Here is a 22,252-nt window from a genome sequence, read left to right on the forward strand (position 1 = left end):
CACAGTTCACTTCCGGATGAGAGTTCATTCATCACTATAGTTATGGTTCACATATTCACTTCTAGGAATTGGGAAAGAATTGAAACAATATGTATTTTGCCCATGTTATTTTGTAATACTGTGCATAAACGTTTGGGACATGGGTGTATAGAGCAAGAGACAGCCGGAGTGAATCTGTTATTGGACCACCTGTTCGTACAGATACTACAGCCAGATGCAGTCATATAGCAAAACTCTGAGACGGAAATGTTCTCAGTTTTGGAGTGAAAATAAATGCTTATATAATGTATGTTCGCAATGGTGTATGTTATTAGTGCCAACGAGAACCCGTTCTCTTGGCAATCTTCATTTGAAGTTGGGCAATTTAACATGAATTTCAATGGCAGATGGCATCTGTGTCGTGAGACCGTATACGAACCTAAGTCAACAACAACAACAACAACACCCGACAATAAATTTCAATACCTGGTATTATTGGCGAAGAAGTGGCAGATTGATCCTCACCAACTTCCAACATGTCATGATGCTTTGCCAACACATACCATGCAAGCTAATTATCATGAAGCTGTGTGGAGAAGTTTAAAAGCCAACGCCAACGTTGCATCACCACATGGCAAAGTATGGAGAGTCGGTGCAACTGGGAAAAAACAGCTCTTGGAAATTAATTGGGTCAATTGGGCACCCGCTCCCGAGACTCTTCTTAATATGATGGCCTGTAAATGTTAGAGGTCTTGTGTTCTGCCTGACTGGAAATGATCTGAAATGTCAAAGTCATATCACTGCATAAGGGAGAGTCAGAAGGTATTTTGACAAAATTGCTTTTAGGCATCTCGTATATAGCACAACTGCCACTTCTTTCTTCTTTACGGGATGTTATAAACATACTCCTTGTACTGACTGTAGGATAACCATCACTCCCAGGTTAAAGGTAAAAGACAATACATTATTTTATTTTAAAAATATAATCTATTATTAAATTAAAACAGAGTCTTCAAACTATAAGGTTAGTTGAATGCAGCATGTCACACACACACACACACACACACACACACACACACACACACACGCACGCACACACACACACACACACACACATAAACCTACCCACTTAAACACCCACCCAGCCACCTGTCCGCTGGCGCGCGCGCACGTGTGTGTGTGTGTGTGTGTGTGTGTGTGTGTGTGTGTGTGTGTGTGTGTGTGTGACATACTGCATTAAACTAACCTTATAATTTGATGATTCTGTTTTAATATATATAAACACAAATTAAGTAGTTATATTTAAATATTAATCAACTAGCAGATTGCTTTCGTTATTTTGATAGGGTGTGTGTTCAATATGGCGTACAGCACTTAAGCTGCTATATTAAGCTTGCTATCAGGCAGAAATGAACTCCTGGGATGTATACCTTTTCAATGATACCAAAAAAACTTGGTCAGCTCTTTGGTACCGGTTGGCTAAAATTTCCATCTAACCTGATGTACATATGACTAAATGTGAAAAATCACTATTTCAAGCAAGAAACTAACTTTTGGACAGAAATACCCCGACAATGTTGCAAAAGGTTCAAGTACCTTTAAAGCCACACCAATAACTTTATGAATTATTGGACTAGTGTTAGACCGGAGAATCTCAACAACTAAGTACTACCCCCACTGTCCTAGACAGCCCTACATAACTGTGTGTGTGTGTGTGTGTGTGTGTGTGTGTGTGTGTGTGTGTGTGTGCCCAGGATAGCGTGATTGGATCTTAATTGGATAGAGGTACGGAAAATAAATATAAACAGTGTTCCTTAGATTGAAACTTTATTTCACAAAGAAAACATTAGCCACTTGCCACAGAGGCTATCAGATGTGTAGCTAGGTCTTAAAATACAGGATATATGAAAGAATATATTATATCGTCTGCTAAATACGTTAATGAAGAACACATGTGTTGCAAGTGAGTACGGCTCTCTTGTGAAGTACGTCGCCTGCTGGAAGTATATCCTGAGCCGCAACAGATGTCGAAACAGACAATAACTTTCAAAGAAAGAAAGAAAGAAAAAAAAGAGTGGGGAATGTAGATACATTTAATAGGTAGGGGAAAAAACGCCAGCCCATTACTTTAAAAGCGGAAATGATTAAAAGAAAAGAAAGAAATGTGTGTTACGGGGAAGAAAGGAATGTGCGACTTACTGAATACATCTCATTGATGTACGTTTTTATGCGAACGTCTGTCGCGCGCACGCTGAGGGTGTTTATTTCGCAAATATCATTGGGCAATCTGTCGTGTGTAACTGTGATCTGGTGTGGAAACTGGCTGAAAACATAAACAAACACGGATATCTGTGGTTTCCCGAGACCATTGGCTTGTTTAATGAAAGATGTTATATACATACTGAAAGTAGTTATCTGAATTGAGATTTATTTTATGGATTCGTGTACCTTAAAGCAGCTCAATCACGGATTTAGTGGGTCTTGTTTCTCTAAATATGCATTATAAATGAAACTTACATTCATTTGGAATACAAAACCTAGTTATTGTATGATCCAAAATATTTTAATTGAACTACGATCGAGGGAATTCCATAATACGCTTATTTTTTAAAATTTGGAGCTCTTCTTGTGATGAGACATGAAAAATACGGAAAAACAGACTCGTAGTGATGAGGCTATATATACGACAACCGTATAATGTATTTTGGGATTTTATATAAACGATGGCAAATGAGGGCCGGCTATATACATGGCAAATAATAAAAAATACATTATTTCATGACGAAAATAACCGCGAATACGCTGAAATAAAATAATAAACAGTCGGAACATGAACTCACCATTTATTATTATTATTATTATTATCAGGCGCGTGTGCATATTATTTTGACTGGTTCGTAAGTGGTATTTCGGTTTTAATGTGTAGCGTAAAAAAACAGTGTACTGTTGCATGTTTTATCATCCAAAGGTTGGCTAATTATTACTAACCCAGCTGAATCCAGCATAAACACACATTTTATTTTTTGAAAAAAAATATACATTTTGTAGGCATACATACATATTTATATATAAAATAATATAATGTGCACACTGCGGGGAATGGTATGTAGCATCGGGTTACAATCGAATCAAGTTCTACGTGCAGGGACAAGTTCAGCCTGCCGTTTGTGCATTTTTATTACCAAAACTCCTCCAGATAAAACACCGCCCCTCCACCCCAAAAAGGTAGTAGTAGGCTAATAATTTTGTTTGTTTTTTTTTTTTTTTTTTTTTTGGGGGGGGGGGGGGGGGTTGGGTTTTTTCAAGAAAATGTTTATTATCAATTCATAAACAGTAAAATATACATGTACATGTAAATTATTAAAACATTTTGACATTGAAAAACATCACTTTTTAGCACATTTGGTAAAAATATATTTCACGTGCCATTATAGCCAGTGAATATTACGAAGTGACTAATACAAAGCAAGGATTATAATGTAGAAATATACACTAAATTATTACCGGTATTTACATGTAGATCAAATATATACTTGTCGGAAAATGTTCCTGAACACCAAATACAATGGTTTCAAATCATCTATAAAGTTGTTGTTTTGTTGTTTTTTGTTTTTTGTTTTTTGTTGTTTTTGTTTTTTTTAATTTTATTAGCCCAGAAATGTCGATAGTGTCAGGGTAGTAGGCTACTAATAATAATAATAATAGTAGTAGTAGTAGTAGTAGTAGTAGTAGTAGTAGTAGTAGTAGTAGTAGTAGTAGTAGTAATAGGAATAATAATTTTGTATTATTATTATTATTATTACATGTATTATAATGTTGGTAAAATCACGTCGCGGTAGGGTGGGGTGGGTGGGGGCGGTTGTTACAAAAACATTACATAAATTTAGAGTGGGACCCGGGAGTGGTCTCAGATTTACTAGTAGCCTAGGCTATAAAAAAAATGTATTTTGAGTTTTATTGCCCCTTGCAATTTTGAGCATTTGAAATGTGACTAAATACAGCAAAATAACCTTTTAGTCATATTTATTTACGGTAAAATTAACTTTTTTTTACAAAATTTATGTAACCAGCGTCAAAATTGCAATCAGTGAAAAATTATTAAGTTCAAGCCCTGTTGTTAGTTTGTGTACTCTCCGTGGTTAGTTTCTCTTTCAGTTAATTTACCTCAGCCGCTGATAATTTGTAATTATTTTTTGTTATTTTAATTTATTAATTATTATTATTATTATTATTATTATTTATAATTAATTTTTTGTTAGTACTGTAGGGACAATATGACGCTATTAATATATCTATGGAAAACGTACACAAAACGGTCCGCTAAATTCATATACTCCCCCTCCCCTGTTCAGAAAATGCACTGTTCGTACAGTACTTAGTATGTATTCCTCCTGTTCCAGATGGTTCGGTAATATGGATCAATCAAATACATGTACTTATTTACTGGCTATATACATTTTTGCTGTGAATATAGCCAGCCCTCGTTAGTGGAGACTATAGACACGGCCTTCGTATATATAGTCACATCGTATATAGACACCGTCTAGTTCAGAGTATTCTTTCAAAATGTAACAATTCCTATGCCAAGTCGGCTGTTATGGGTGTATACTACCAAATCAAATCCCATAGACGACAATAGTAACATATGCGGCTAAAACTCCTACCTGCAACGTATCAACCGACATAAACGCCACGGATATAAATACTACCACCCCTTACACTTGAAGTGAATCAGAAAAAAATGGGGGTCAAGCTGCTCGTTTCTGAGATAACGGGTAGCGTCTATGACTACCCTAGTTTCGCACAAAATTCGAGTACTTTTTTTTACAGGTACCCCATACATGTTTCAAGCACAAGGCTACTTGACACATTGGTACTAGATGAAATAAAATTGCACATTTTTATTACCCAGATGAAACTAGTATTTGTTACAACCAACACACTCACATTTATAACCAATCACAGGACTTGTGGTGTTCACTTCTCTATCAAAAGTTGGGTGCACCTCGAACTTTGACCCAGCCGGAAGTTATTTGGTTTAGTACTACCTATACTGATAACATACATTTTTCAAAAAGTGTCCAGCTATGTGTCTTTATGACAACCAGGATCTGGTGTATTCTGACATAAACTGACAACCTCACTGAAACTGTTGTTTCTACAGTGCAACCTAATATAATGTACACCTCAAAAAGCATATATATTGCATATAGTTTTGTACAAATGCAATATGTCATATTAAACAACAAAATGTTTTAAAATAAAACTCCTGAAGATATTTACTTTCAGTTGGGTGTGTGTACTCAGGTATATATGTAGAGACAACAAAGATAGTCAGTGTACCTCTACCCCTTTAAAGAATTCCATTAAAACACATGCACTTGATTGACCCCTAGATTATGAAGACCTTAACAGGCACATCAAAGAAATATCAGTATTAAAAAAAATACACTGTCTGAGGAAGGAAACACAAACATGACTGTACCTGTATGAAGTAATGACTTAATGTCCTGAACATTAGTGTTGGAAGGAAATCCTGTATGCTGGGTGTGGGTGTCTTCAAGTTACCAGGTGTGGGAATTTCAAATCCATCGGCCATGCTGATTTTCATAATGAACCATCAAAACTATTGGCAGCCACCAATATTCCTGACTATATTTTATTTATAGCCTACTGTAGTTGGAGGTTTTAATAGTTGTGATGTCTGGAATAATCATGCAGCTTTAACACATTTATTTTTGATTAATTACTGAAAAAAACCTATTTTTAAATGACAAAATTACCCGAACATCTATTTTCTTGTATTATTTTCTAATCCGGATGAATACAATTTGTACATTAGATGTATTCCTACAATCTGTAATCCAGCATTATATTTAGCTAGTAACATTAGGTAATACAGCTATAACAATAAAATAAATTATCAACTTAATCCAAGGCAGATAATCAAATCTGAAAAAAATTGGTTCTGAATCTAGTATAAACTCAAAATGCTTTTCATGAGAGCTAACTAAGTGATTATTAAGAAGAAAAAATGATCTGGACATCTAAGTATATGTTTAACAACCTTATTGTTATGTACAAATAAGAACAGAAGGCACAATAGTGACAACAAATTTAATTATGTGGTTTGGTAAAGTTTTTCTTCAAATTTACTTTAAATTTTGCATAAAACTACAAATTTGTCTAAAATATAACTTAGCACCCTATAAATATGTCAAAATGACAATAAAAATCAACTTCTTTACAAATGTGAGTTTTCAGAATTTCATCATAAAAAATTAACAATGTTAATGGAAATAAAGACATTAACCCACTATTGGCACATGCTATTTTTAATATAAAAATAAATTGCTATTAAAATCTTAGTTCAGGTTGCCTATATATAATACCATATTTAAGAGCAGTTGTATATGGCAAGTCAAATACCATGTAAAAAGAAATTATTGAAATCTTTACAGTATGAATTATAGGCCAAAACCAACTTTTCTTCAGTGCTAACTTTGATTCAAACTCCGTTCAGAGCCATGTACAGGGATTATTGTCAAGGTCAAGGTCATTGTGAACTTGCATGATCGAGTGATGGCTAATTAATCAACCAGTATAGTTTAATTAAATAAAATGACAAAATCATAATACTTTTTATTATGCACTGAATATGTGCTGTAGGGTGTATACTACCAAATCAAATCTCATAGACGACAATAGTAACATATGTGGCTAAAACTCCTACCTGCAACGTATCAACCGACATAAACGCCACGGATATAAATACTACCACCCCTTACACTTAAAGTGAATCAGAAAAAAATGGGGGTCAAGCTGCTCGTTTCTGAGATAACGGGTAGCGTCTATGACTACCCTAGTTTCGCACAAAATTCGAGTACTTTTTTTTACAGGTACCCCATACATGTTTCAAGCACAAAGCTACTTGACACATTGGTACTAGATGAAATAAAATTGCACATTTTGTTTACCCAGATGAAACTAGTATTTGTTACAACCAACACACTCACATTTATAACCAATCACAGGACTTGTGGTGTTCACTTCTCTATCAAAAGTTGGGTGCACCTCGAACTTTGAACCAGCCGGAAGTTATTTGGTTTAGTACTACCTTATGGCATATTTTGTATAATAATGAATTTGACAAGGTGGAAAATGACCGTGTTTGTGATCCATATGTTAGAATTTTCGCGTACGACTAACGATAAATTTACCTATAGAAAGAAAGAAAGAAATGTTTTATTTAACGACGCACTCAACACATTTTATTTACGGTTATATGGCGTCAGACATATGGTTAAGGACCACACAGATTTTGAGAGGAAACCCGCTGTCGCCACTACATGGGCTACTCTTTCCAATTAGCAGCAAGGGATCTTTTATTTGCACTTCCCACAGGCAGGGTAGCATAAACCATGGCCTTTGTTGAACCAGTTATGGATCACTGGTTGGTGCAAGTGGTTTACACCTACCCATTGAGCCTTGCGGAGCACTCACTCAGGGTTTGAAGTCGGTATCTGGATTAAAAATCCCATGCCTCGACTGGGATCCGAACCCAGTACCTACCAGCCTATAAACCGATGGCCTACCACGACGTCACCGATGCCGGTATTTTACCTATAGATGCAAAGGCCCAACTAGTCAGGATTGTCGACGTTTAACATGCTTCTGTTACTAAAATAAATTAATGTATAAACTTATTATTATTTAGTACATGTTTTTATTATTTTTTAATAACTTATTTTCATTGTGTTTTTTTCTTTCTTTCTTTCTGTTTACCCTACGTCGCAGAGGACGGTCAAGCGTTCTCGTTACACGAGCTTGGTCAATCGTTTTGGCACTACGGTTATTCGGGGAATGCCCGCCACGTGACTTAAAATAATACGTCACACCTCTGCTCTCCAAATAGCCGTTATTTTTCTCAGAATTATGGACTGTACCCATAATTCAATTATTTTTATAAAATATCAATAATAAGTGTGATATGGTGGTTATGTAGATGGTTCAATAAAGTACTTTTAGGTACAAATCAAATGTATATATTGTCATATAATACCTTGTCGCGTCAATAATTAGGTCAACCATCTGTGACAGAGCGCGTTTAATAATTATTGCTTATAAAAATGGATAATTATAAATTAATTTTTTTTTATAAATGATTCTACAGTGAATGTTTGTATCGAAAGTGCACAGATTTATCAAGTATGTGCAGAAAGGTATACTGTCACGAATTTAAGGACCTTATTTCTTTAAAAATGGGTAATAAATGAAAATTACATTAATTTTTAAATCCCAAATCTAGCTATCGCATCATTTTAATTGAACCATGATGGAGTGAAATCCATGTCATTCCTCTTGGCAATTTTAGTTTTTGAATTATGGACCATTGCCATAATTCAATTATTTTCACAAAATATCATTAATAAGTGGAGTATGGTGGTTACATAAATGTCTGAATGACGTACATTTAGAGGGAAATCAAATATATCTTTGTTCAGGTAATTCTCTGTTAGGCCATTTAATAGGTCAGTGGTCTATGACAATATGCCTTTAAGTTACTTCTTTTTCTTTCTTTCTTTCTTTATTAGATAAACAAGAAATTACATAGGGCAACTAGCCTTTAACGTAGAAATATTAGTTTAACACACGTGATATCATTCCATACGGAGCTGGTAGTTCGAGCAAGAAAACGTAATCTGATCTCGTTGTGGTTTCGAGTTTTAAAGTTGTTTTTAGTGAAGTCGTAATGCATTGAGATAAGAGAGAGAGAGAGCAAGTCGGCAGCTATTGGTTACGTCCCTCTAGCTGGTAGAGAGAGAGAGAGAGAGAGAGAGAGAGAGAGAGAGAGAGAGAGAGAGAGAGAGAGAGAGAGAGAGAGAGAGAGAGAGAGAGAGAGAGACACGATATGCCACACATGCTTAATCCATTAGTGTATAAGGGAATGTGTAACACCCCAGTCCATTGCTTTAAAAGCAGAAGTGATTAATAAAAGAAAAGAATGTGTCTGTAACACCCCAGCCCATTGCTTTAAAGAAAGAACTCGTGAATTGCAACTGAACGCTCCAAACTAACCTATGATTAATGGAAATAACTGCACATAGTACTTCCCTAAAGCACTAGCCTTTACATGGTCTTATAATATAAATTTTACCAAATGGATAAATACAGTGGTCGATCTAGGATCGATCCCCGTCGGTGGTCCAATAGGTTATATCCAACCAGTGCATTATGACTGGTATGCCAAGGGCCGTGGTATGTGCCACCCTGTGCACACATCCCTTGCTAATATAAAGTAGCGGGTAGCGGTAGAGACTGACATCCAATCACAAATCTAGTCATGGAGTAAAACGCACAAAAAACAAACGCAATGGTTTGGGGTTTTTCATTTTAATTCTAAATGACAAATCACTATAGACAACTACACATATAAAATGGACACACATTGGGTTACATCGAGAGGCCTTAAGGGCGACAACTACACACATATAACATGGACACACATTGGGTTACATCGAAAGGCCTTATGGGCGACAACTACACATATATAAAATGGACACACATTGGGTTACATCGAGAGGCCTTATGGGCAACAACTACACACATATAAAATGGACACACATTGGGTTATATCGAGAGGCCTTAAGGGCGACAACTACACATATATAAAATGGACACACATTGGGTTACATCGAGAGGCCTTAAGGGCGACAACTACACACATAATGACACGCCTTCGTTTTCCAGATCGAACGACGGCTCGTCTTCTTCATTTCACTCCTCACACGTTTTAAATCGCAGATGTCACTGCAAGTCACTCCAGTCATTAAAGACCAGGCCACACGTATCGCAAGACTGCATCCTCTTGACTTTTTTCAGATAGGGCTCTACCTCATCTTCTTCTTCGTCGTCACTTTGGTAGCCGGGTATGCCTGGTTGTTTTCTCTTGAATGCGTTCCTTTGCATGATTTGCAGGAAGAGCTCTTTCTTCGACGGTGGTTGAAACTCTTCTGAGACATTCGCCATCTCTAAACCATTAGGTCGAAGGCGCCAATGTTCAGGTGTGGTCGGTTTCAATTCCACCAAGAGATGTCCGTAGGGCCTGTGGGTAGCTTCCTCAAACTGTTGCATCAAATGACGAGTATTTCCAGGATACATCTGCTGTGCCAAGGTTAGGACTTGTTGCTTGTCGATGGGGTTGTTGAACAGTGCCAAGTAATGCCAGTTTCTTCTTTGTGTCGGGTCCTTGCTGTTATAGAGGTTCTGGTTGATGGTAATCACAGAGAGGTTTCTGTGGTGACTTCCTTCCATGAACAGGTCGGTGATGCGAGAGTCTTTTCCAGCTGTAGACATCAAGTCGTCCAACACGATGACATTTCTGACTCTGGGATCCAAAAACGATCCTTTTCCAAATTCTCGGGTATGCCTTGAACAAATTTCACTCGAGCAACCATTCTGATCGTATCATAGAGGGGTTGCCATCGTTTGTAGAGCCAGATGATGCGTTGAGGTGATGGGAAGATCTTACCATCCCTTAGCAGTTTGTACAACAAAAATATTTTCCACACGACGTGGGTCCCGACACGATCATAGTGAACGGATGGATTAGGAAAGCAAGAGCCCTAGGAGCCGGAGCTATAGGAGCCCTAGGAGCCGGAGCTATAGGAGCCCTAAGAGCCGAAGCAGGAGCCCTAGGAGCCAGAAAAGGAGCCGTAGGAGCCCTAGGAACCGGAGCTATAGGAGCCCTAGGAGCCGGAGCCATAGGAGCCAGAACAGGAGCTATAGGAGCCAGAGCAGGAGCTATAGGAGTCATAGGAGCAGGAGCTATAGGAGCCACAGGAGCCAGAGCAGGAGCTATAGGAGCAGGAGCTATAGGAGCAGGAGCCATGGGAGCCTGGAGTTGAGCTGAATGGAAGGTCTTCCAATGATGTAGCATATTTGATGGTGTTGAAAAAGTCTTTGAACATACGGGACACGATCCTTTGTTCATGACATGTTCAGGAATAAACCAATTCTGATTCATGATGTTGACTGTTGAAGTGCTCGACGTGAACTGACGATGTTGAAACTGCCATGCCTCCTTTTATAGTCTTCTCAGAAATGCTTGTGCCGTTTTTGACCCATGCCAGTTTGCTCTCGTCGTTTCTGTTCCACGCCACTCTGTTCTCATTTCTGCTCGGCCTTGGCTTGCTCTACCACCTGTTGTGTTGGGGAGACCATGACGACTTTAGGTGTCGGGGGCGTGTTCCCTTTTTCTTTTTTCCACGTTGATCGTAGAGTTCTAGACATCGATCCACGCTGTACATCATCTGACTTTTCCTACCACGTTGCATTGGAAAATGTGGCTGAAGTTTGCCTTGGGCTTGCAACTTGTAAAAGCGGGTCCACTTGTCCGTGTCGGGAACATACAACTTGTACTGGTCTGACATGTTGCGCGTCTGAAGGTTCTACCTCAAATGACGATGTTACCCATTACCCTTTTATTTATACCCTCTATAATTTTGAGCATGCGCACAAAGATTAAATTTTGTGTGATACGTATGACCCATGCCCCCATCCCAAAGCATATCTCATGCGCGGCTCAGGGCCAGCCCTACATTAATAACAAACAAAACGTGTTATTCACATGTTTATTTTACAAAACGAAAAGTAGCACACACGTGCTTAATGTCTGAACACATTGTTAATGTAGGGACATCTCGGGGACAGTCTGTAATGTTCCATTTCAACAAACATATGTTACTTGTGAACTTTTATTTACATTAACAAATAAAACTGCCATATCCTTACACCATATAACTCCACATATATTCTACTCTTTACATCAAATATATTATGACAATATAGGTAAGGGAGTAACCTTACAGCGCAAGCAATAGATATACACTGACCACCTATTCTAACCAAGTTACGCGCAGTTACACTAGATTTGTATATGACATTGCGAATAGCTCTTTTGAGCTTTTGTATGCGCGACTTATGTGCCTTTATGACAGGACGCTTAGCAGTTGTATCAAGCGAATAACCGATATAGTCTATCCTTTGACAGCACAGATTTGTCATAATTTGTCATAATTAACCACGAAACCTAGATCCTCTAAAACATGCAGTAACTGATCACAACCATCAGTTATATATTTTGTATCAGTACATAGTAGAAAATCATCAACATATAATGACACTCGAAGTCCCACAGAACGCATATAACCAACTACTGGTCTTAATACTTTACAAAAGAAATAGGGGCTACAAGATAATCCGAACGGGAGGACGTTCCATATGTAAAATTTGCCCTTCCATTGGAACCCTAAGTAGCCACGATGTTTAATACTCACAGGGATATGATGAAAACCATCTTTGATGTCAACAGATATAAAGTGATCGTCGGATTCGACAATGTCGGCCACTTCTCTAATATCACTATTTCTAAAACTAGGTGTGTCACAAAACGAATTTAAGTATCTAAGATCTGTAATCATTCGAAACTTATTGTTTTTCTTGGGAACACAACCTATAGGAGATATACACAATGGTTTGTCAATACACAATTCAATAAAACATTTTTCTAACAATCGTTCAATTTCAGTATCTATAAAACGTGACTGTTTATCTGTAAGTTTATGATTCGGTAAAACAAATCCTTCTGGTTTATCTTTAAATGGAATTTCAATACCATTAGAAATCCACTTTAATACAAGTGGACTGCAGCCAATATCAATCCAGTTATCTAGTTTGGTAAACAGTCGGTTTGCACCCACCCACATAATCTGGTAGTGACAGTTTGTACACGCAAGTCTAACACATGACGTCACTTTAATAGGGAGGCTGACGTCACATAGGAAAAGGTGGAGGGGGGGGGGGATGTTTATTTATATAACTTAGGCTTGGTCTGGTGACGATTCGGGCACAGCGCGTCCGTAACCGCCTCGTCTCGGAAACTGTCTGCCTGTAAACGAATGAAAGACATCTCTGTTGTAGTTCGAGGATCTTCCTCTACCTCTGGCGTAATACTGTGTCTGTCCATATTCCGTGTGTGTTTGTACGGTTGATTGCCTTGCTGTCGCTGCCAAACTAGCTGCCGATTTCAACGTGTCAAGCGCGGTCATGCTGAGACCTGTTGTATTCTTTTGCATCGAACGGAAAAATCTGGATGTAGTGGCATCGAACTGACTATTAACAATAATTGACGCGTATTCATCTTGCAAATATTTCATCTGTGCCACATTACAAAGAAATAGATCGTCCAATATATCGGATAGAAATATAGGACACGGTTGATAGCACTTTCATATTTGTCTCTGCAAATCGTGCACATTTTGCGATAACGTTAACTGCTTGTGTCTCACTTCTACGTAATCTCTGACGTGATTCGTTCAATCTCAAGTCTGGTGGTAATTTAACGTTCGATAGACTATCTTTCAATGAACTGAAATCACCTTGGATATCTCTAACCCCAGCGGCAAGCGTGCCGTCATGAAACGGTTGGTTGGGACTGGGGGCGGGCTCAACGTCCGATTGCCCGTTTCGGTGCACATGCACGTTATTTTCACCAATCGTGAGATTTCTGAGAGACTCCAGCTCTACAGGCATAGATAGTTGATCACTAATGATACTGTCTATTTTATCTTCTAGATTGTTTTACCCATTCTGGCGCTCCTTCGCTCATTTTTCGTAATCGTTCAAATTTGAACGTCCTTCTCGTGGAGTAAACAGAGTAAGAACGGAAATAATTCACGTGACTACTGTCATAGGATCATCCATCTTCTTCCATCCATAGGCGCGTAGTCCACAACAGTAACAGACGACGGCATCGTGGTCTCCCGTGTAGAACAAACCGGCCTTGGCGAGTTCCCTCAGTCTCTGGAGGGGCCACTGACCAAATGTGTAGAGACGGCTGTAGAATCCTCTCATTTCGGGACGATGGCAGAACAAGTAATGTCTCGAGAGGCCACCCCATTCGTCATCGGCGTCGTAGGCATCATCGTAGGGAGCCGATTTTGTTTTATATTCTCGAGCAGCATCCGTCTGATCCATGGGTTCTTCATCCACGGGTTCACGGATATCCGTGGGTTCTTCATCCACGATTTCACCGTACTCACGAGCAGCGTCCGTTTGATCCATGAAATGTTCTTCTGGTTTGGTAGCCACTCTTTTGCATTTGATCGTGTGTCTTTCGGAACATTTGCATACCAAGACATCGCCACTGCTGTTACAACTGCTGCTACTACTGCTGTCCATTCTAGAATATCCCGATGCCATCTTTGGAGCTGAGCGAATGGCAAGCGTCCTGAATTTGTTTTTTTATAGGCCCCACGGTAGCGTCCCCACGCGATCTCAAGGTCAAGACGTGTCTGAATACGTTCTGGGATGACTCATTGCCATCGCCGTATATGGGCACGTTTCAAGCGTCGTGGAATTTTCCACTCCCCGTTGCCAAGGCTCACATCTGATTGACACACACACACACACACACACACACACACACACACACACACACACACACACACACACACACACACACACACACACACACACGTCAAAACGATTAAACCCATCTTACCATCTGATAACCATTAACGACTTCCGCCCCATCTGTTTCCTGTATTTCAAAGGAACCCCGACGGTTAACAGAACAGAACAGAACTTTATTACACTCAGGCCGTTCCACAACGGCGTTAGAGAAACATACATAATAAATAGTATAAACGTGACAAGATGGTTTACAGGAGGATGAAATAATAACATATGATAATACATAATACATGCATTTACTTGTATATGATATTAATTGATAATAACTGTAACAGTAGTAATAATAATAATAATAATAATAATAATAATAATAATAATAATAATGGTGGTAGCAGTAATGGTAGTCGTAGTAGTATAATAATAGTAATGTTGACATGCAGTCGGTTTGATCTGTTTTTGTTTCAGTAAGACAAAGAATGTCATACTTGGATACAAATTCTACAAACAGGAATTTTAAGTTTACTTCTGAGTCCACACACATTAATACTGACAAAAAGTTAATTTAGTATTTTCAGAACTGTCACAAGAGGCCAGTGGTTTGGGGATGTTGTGGTCTTTGTTCTTAGCTGATCAATTTTGACAGTGAAAGAAAGAAAGAAATGTTTTATTTAACGATGCACTCAACACATTTTATTTACGGTTATATGGCGTCAGACATATGGCTAAGGACCACACATATTTTGAGAGGAAACCAGCTGTCGCCACTACATGGGCTACTCTTCCGACTAGCAGCAAGGGATCTTTCATTTGCGCTTCCCACAGGCAGGATAGCACAAACCATGGCCTTTGTTGAACCAGTTATGGATCACTGGTCGGTGCAAGTGGTTTACACCTACCCACTGAGCCTTGCGGAGCACTCACTCAGGGTTTGGAGTCGGTATCTGGATTAAAAATACCATGGCTCGACTGGGATCCGAACCCAGTACCTACCAGCCTGTAGACCGATGGCCTGCTACGACGCCACCGAGGCCGGTTTTTGACAGTGCTAATAGGAGGTGAGTCAACAGTTGTATAGGAGATAGGAGCTGTATGTACATTTGAGGTATATGGTGGATATACATATGGAGGTAGAAATACATTTGTACTACTATAACATGGTGGGTCAATATATGCCGGTAAATTATTATCAGTTTGTGGATATACATTTCGAGGTAAAAATACATTTGTACTACTATAACATGGTGGGTCAATATATGCTGGTACATTTTTATCTGTTATTGAGTATACATTTGGAATATTATCATATTATTCGAAACCACTCTATGGGTCATTAACGACTTCCTCATCATCTGTTTCCTGTACATCAAAGGAACCCCCGACGGTGAACACACATCTGGCCGACATCCGGTGCTTCCTAACACAGAATTCAGGTTCCCACGCTCATCCCACAGCTGTTCAAGTCATTAACCCAGTCTTTGTACTCGAAGTAGGTCAAGGTTAGCATCCCCGTGACGTCACACCCCACGCTTAGAGGTAAGCCAATCAGAAGAGGCCACGCCCAGGTCACTGACCTCAGGGGTCAACGAGTACACATGGGGCTCAACAGACCCTAGTACTACTTGCTTATAGTCATTGATAGTATTAATCCTGAAGCGCAATCCACAGTCCTAGATAACTCTGAGCAGTTAATAGATGCTAAACTATTGAAAGATGACTAGCTATACACTGTCATATCAAAAATACAATCACCACAGACACACAGTGGAATCGTTGCTGATTTTAAAGAAAAATCTCCACCTGATCATAGTGTTTTTACAAAACTGTCATAACAATTGATCTTCATCTGAGTAACAAAGCTGCAGCGCTTAACAGTAAATACCTACTACCTTTTGAGAGTGGGTAAGCCTGGTGCTTGTTTTGCTTCTCTTTATAAAGCAGTGGGTTTGACTCCATTAGACTTCAGCATTGGAGCTGGTTACCTTTTCCTTGACACCAATATGTTAAATCTTCACTGGGTAGTATTCAACATTAACAACACATCCTTGTGTTCAGTTCCAAATCACCATCAACAGCTCTTTGAAACCAGTTTACAAGAAAACGTTTGTTTTGTTTAACGACACCACTAGAGCATGTTGATGTATTAATCATCGGCTATTGGATGTCAAACATTTGGTAATTTTGACATAGTCTTAGAGAGGAAACCCACTACATTTTTCCATTAGTAGCAAGGGATTTTGTATATGCGCCATCCCACAGGCAGGATAGGACATGCCACGGTCTTTAATATACCAGTCGTGGTGCACTGGTTGGAACGAGAAATAACCCAATGGGCCAACCGACGGAGATCGATCTCGAGAGAGAGTTTCGCCTTGATGCTTTTGCGGATCAAATGAAGTATTACTTCGCTCATGATTTCTTCAAGTACATGTGCGTCAGATTATCTTGCAAACCTGGAAAGCTCGGACATTTTGTAACATTCCATTCAGAAGAATTACACCCAATAGCCGATGATTAATAAATCAATATGCTGTAGTGGTGTCGTTAAACAAAACAAATAAATTGTACACTGTAATATGATTGTATGCTGAGAACAGTAAATGCAGCAAAATTAATGCACTGAAATTGGAACTTTTTAATTCAAAAGCCTTGGACTGCCGAAGCCACACATTCAGAAATCCATTCTGCGAGTACATACTATCGTGACTAATGATATGAGTTTACACAAGTGGTTGTGTTGCAAGTGAAGATAGCAGTAATCAATATTACAGTAGATTAATCTCGATTAGGCGATTTTTATACTGTGTGGACAGTTTTGAAGATAATACAGTTTGGTTTAGATGTTTTTCCTTCAGAAGGTTTGACATACATATGACATTCACAAAATCTTTCAGAGCTACCCTCCTCCCCACCCCAGTCTGTGGGTGTGTCACCCATGGGTTTATTTATCCAATAAACTATATGGAATAAACTCTACCAAAACAATAAAACCTACAAATGTTACTTAGATTACCAAATTCATCCACAATAATGTCAGATGCTTCACCCAATCCACTTTGACTCTTCCCTCAAATGGCGTAGTTTTCCCCCATCTTATATATGGAACACATTTTGTATAAACAAAGCAATACTGGATATGTATGACATTAGGTGACTACAATTAGAGCAATACTGTATATGTATGACATTAGGTTACTACAACTAGAGCAACACTGTGTATGTATGACATTATGTGACTACAACTAGAACTATACTGTATATGTATGACATTAGGTTACTACAACTAGAGCAATACTGTATATGTATGACATTAGGTGACTACAACTAGAGCAATACTGTATATGTATGACATTAGGTGACTACAACTAGAGCAATACTGTATATGTATGACATTAGGTGACTACAACTAGAACTATACTGTATATGTATGACATTAGGTGACTACAACTAGAGCAATACTGTATATGTATGACATTAGGTTACTACAACTAGAGCAATACTGTATATGTATGAAATTAGGTTACTACAACTAGAGCAATACTGTATATGTATGACATTAGGTGACTACAACTAGAACTATACTGTATATGTATGACATTAGGTGACTACAACTAGAGCAATACTGTACATGTATGACATTAGGTTACTACAACTAGAGCAATACTGTACATGTATGAAATTAGGTTACTACAACTAGAACTATACTGTATATGTATGACATTAGGTTACTACAACTAGAGCAATACTGTATATGTATGACATTAGGTTACTACAACTAGAGCAATACTGTATATGTATGAAATTAGGTTACTACAACTAGAACTATACTGTATATGTATGACATTAGGTGACTACAACTAGAGCAATACTGTATATGTATGAAATTAGGTTACTACAACTAGAGCAATACTGTATATGTATGAAATTAGGTTACTACAACTAGAGCAATACTGTATATGTATGAAATTAGGTTACTACAACTAGAACTATACTGTATATGTATGACATTAGGTTACTACAACTAGAACTATACTGTATATGTATGACATTAGGTGACTACAATTAGAGCAATACTGTATATGTATGAAATTAGGTTACTACAACTAGAACTATACTGTATATGTATGACATTAGGTGACTACACCTAGAACTATACTGTATATGTATGACATTAGGTTACTACAACTAGAACTATACTGTATATGTATGACATAAGGTTACTACAACTAGAACAATACTGTATATGTATGACATTAGGTTACTACAACTAGAACTATACTGTATATGTATGACATTAGGTGACTACAACTAGAACTATACTGTATATGTATGACATTAGGTGACTACAACTAGAACTATACTGTATATGTATGACATTAGGTGACTACAACTAGAGCAATACTGTATATGTATGAAATTAGGTTACTACAACTAGAACTATACTGTATATGTATGACATTAGGTTACTACAACTAGAACTATACTGTATATGTATGACATTAGGTTACTACAACTAGAACTATACTGTATATGTATGACATTAGGTTACTACAACTAGAACTATACTGTATATGTATGACATTAGGTTACTACAACTAGAACTATACTGTATATGTATGAAATTAGGTTACTACAACTAGAACTATACTGTATATGTATGACATTAGGTTACTACAACTAGAACTATACTGTATATGTATGACATTAGGTGACTACAATTAGAGCAATACTGTATATGTATGAAATTAGGTTACTACAACTAGAACTATACTGTATATGTATGACATTAGGTGACTACACCTAGAACTATACTGTATATGTATGACATTAGGTTACTACAACTAGAACTATACTGTATATGTATGACATAAGGTTACTACAACTAGAACAATACTGTATATGTATGACATTAGGTTACTACAACTAGAACTATACTGTATATGTATGACATTAGGTGACTACAACTAGAACTATACTGTATATGTATGACATTAGGTGACTACAACTAGAACTATACTGTATATGTATGACATTAGGTGACTACAACTAGAGCAATACTGTATATGTATGAAATTAGGTTACTACAACTAGAACTATACTGTATATGTATGACATTAGGTTACTACAACTAGAACTATACTGTATATGTATGACATTAGGTTACTACAACTAGAACTATACTGTATATGTATGACATTAGGTTACTACAACTAGAACTATACTGTATATGTATGACATTAGGTTACTACAACTAGAACTATACTGTATATGTATGACATTAGGTTACTACAACTAGAGCAATACTGTATATGTATGACATTAGGTTACTACAACTAGAACTATACTGTATATGTATGACATTAGGTTACTACAACTAGAACTATACTGTATATGTATGACATTAGGTTACTACAACTAGAACTATACTGTATATGTATGACATTAGGTTACTACAACTAGAACTATACTGTATATGTATGACATTAGGTGACTACAACTAGAACAATACTGTATATGTATGACATTAGGTTACTACAACTAGAACTATACTGTATATGTATGACATTAGGTGACTACAACTAGAGCAATACTGTATATGTATGACATTAGGTGACTACAACTAGAACTATACTGTATATGTATGACATTAGGTTACTACAATTAGAACTAACCTATTCGCAAGGAACTAGGTTAAGTCATATTCCAGTAAAGTGGCCTTATGCAATTTAGTGATCCAGTGAGCAATATGGGTTAAACTGTTGTCAAAGAATAATGTACATTACTTAGTGACCGGGGGTCAGTTTTCTACGGGAGTCAAAATAGCACGTTACACCGGCGCATATTTATTTTGGTCATACTGTTTTAGTGTTTTTGATATCTTAATATTATTCAGTATTTATAATTTTGACTTAACATACAAACATGATTAGTATTAAAATATATCTGGGTTGGATTTGTTTTTTTAAGGCTATATGTTCACTAAATTGCTGTGGGTAGTATAAAAATGTCTAATTATTTAAGCAATGTGCGGAGACTAGCAAAAGAGACAATTATTCGTTATATGGCGTCGGACTCATGGTTAAGGATCTCATAGTTAATGAGAAAGGAAACCCTCTGCCGCTAAAGCTATTCCGTGGACTACTCTGTTCGATTAGCAGCAACTATTTTTTAAATAATAAATAAAGTTTGTCTTGTTAAACGACACCATTGATTAATTTATTATCGGCTACTGGATGTTAAACATTTGGTAATTCTGACACGTAGTCATCAGAGGAAATCCGCTACATTTTTCCATTAGCAGCAAGAGATCTTTTATATGTACTTTTCCAGAGACAGGAAAGCACATACCACAATCTTTGACCTGTTGTGGTGCACTGATTGGAATGAGAAAAAAACACCGTAATCATTTGAATGAATCCACCGAAGTGGTTCGATCCTGCGACGCATGCACCTCAAGCGAGCACTCAACCGACTGAGCTAAATCCCGCACCAACAGGATTTTGTACTGGGGGGGGGGGGGGGGTACCTGTGTAGTGGGATATGACACAGGAACCTTTTTAATGTTATTAATAAGCGAAAAGGTACACACACACACACACACACACACACACACACACACACACACACACACACATATATATATATATACATGTATGTATATACTCTTCAAAAGAAGTAGGGGAACTCACAATTGCCAAAATTGTAAGGTATATTAGCTGCGGGGTATGGTTATATGATAATAGTTAATTAATTGGGCAAACATTACAACCGGTAGTTCAGTATTACAGTACGTTTTATGACCACCAAAGATCTTGAAGGACGATTGGGGTCAGAAGTGAAATTTGAAAGTTAACGGCTTTTTATCAGTAGTGGGTGATACCGCCACGATGTGTCAGACATTCATTGAGTCGACGAGACATACTGCGTATGGGTCTCCCAATTGCCATTTGAGGGAGTCTGTTCCACTCCTCTTGCAGCGCCTGACCAAATTCCGCTAACGTGGTCGGCGGTCTTTGACGTTGACGCACACGTCTCCCTATCATGCCCCAGACGTGTTCAATGAGGGAAAGGTCTGGGCTCATTGCTGGCCATGGCATTCGATAGATGTTGTGCTGCTGGAGGTGAGCATTGACCATTCCTTGCACAATATGGAGGGTGTGTGTGTGTGTGTGTGTGTGTGTGTGTGTGTGTGTGTGTGTGTGTGTCTGTCAGTCATAGTGATACCACCCACACCATAACCGATCCACCGCCAAATCTGTTATGAAATCGCATTGTGACGTTGGTGTGCCGTTCATTTCGTCGTCGCCAGACCCGACCACGCCTGTCAAGGAAGTCCAAAGTGAATAGGGACTCATCTGAAAACATGACACGTGACCAGCGACGAATACCCCAGTTCTGACGCTCCCTACACCATTCACGTCTGTGGGCAATGCGACGATTTGTCAAGGTAGGCACAATCCGGGGCCGTCGAGCATGAAGATGGGCTGCATGAAGACGATTTCTAATCGTCTGACCCGTCACTCGGACACCAGTAACCTGATGAAGGTTTGCAACAATTTGATTTGCCGTTTGAGCTCGATTTCTTAGAGCCTGGTTACGGATGAATCGATCCTGTACTCCTGCCGTTGCCCTGGGACGACCTGAACGTGGTCGATCGTCAACATTTTGGGTTTGTTGGCATCTGTTTCACAGTCTGCAAATTACTGACTTCGAAACAGGTGTTGGCCACTTCACGCGGAATTCTGCCCGTTTGCAGCATGCCAATAGCCCGTAGACGCTCATCGCGTTACATACGCTGCAT

General features: G+C 38.2%; 1 protein-coding gene across 1 annotated transcript in view; it reads right to left on the reverse strand.

The window, feature by feature from the left end:
• Window positions 1–22,252, reverse strand: part of LOC121378015 (F-box only protein 10-like) — a 109,543-nt gene that overhangs the window by 48,235 nt on the left and 39,056 nt on the right.

Source organism: Gigantopelta aegis, chromosome 7 (assembly GCF_016097555.1).
Source record: "Gigantopelta aegis isolate Gae_Host chromosome 7, Gae_host_genome, whole genome shotgun sequence".
Classification (NCBI taxonomy): domain Eukaryota; kingdom Metazoa; phylum Mollusca; class Gastropoda; order Neomphalida; family Peltospiridae; genus Gigantopelta; species Gigantopelta aegis.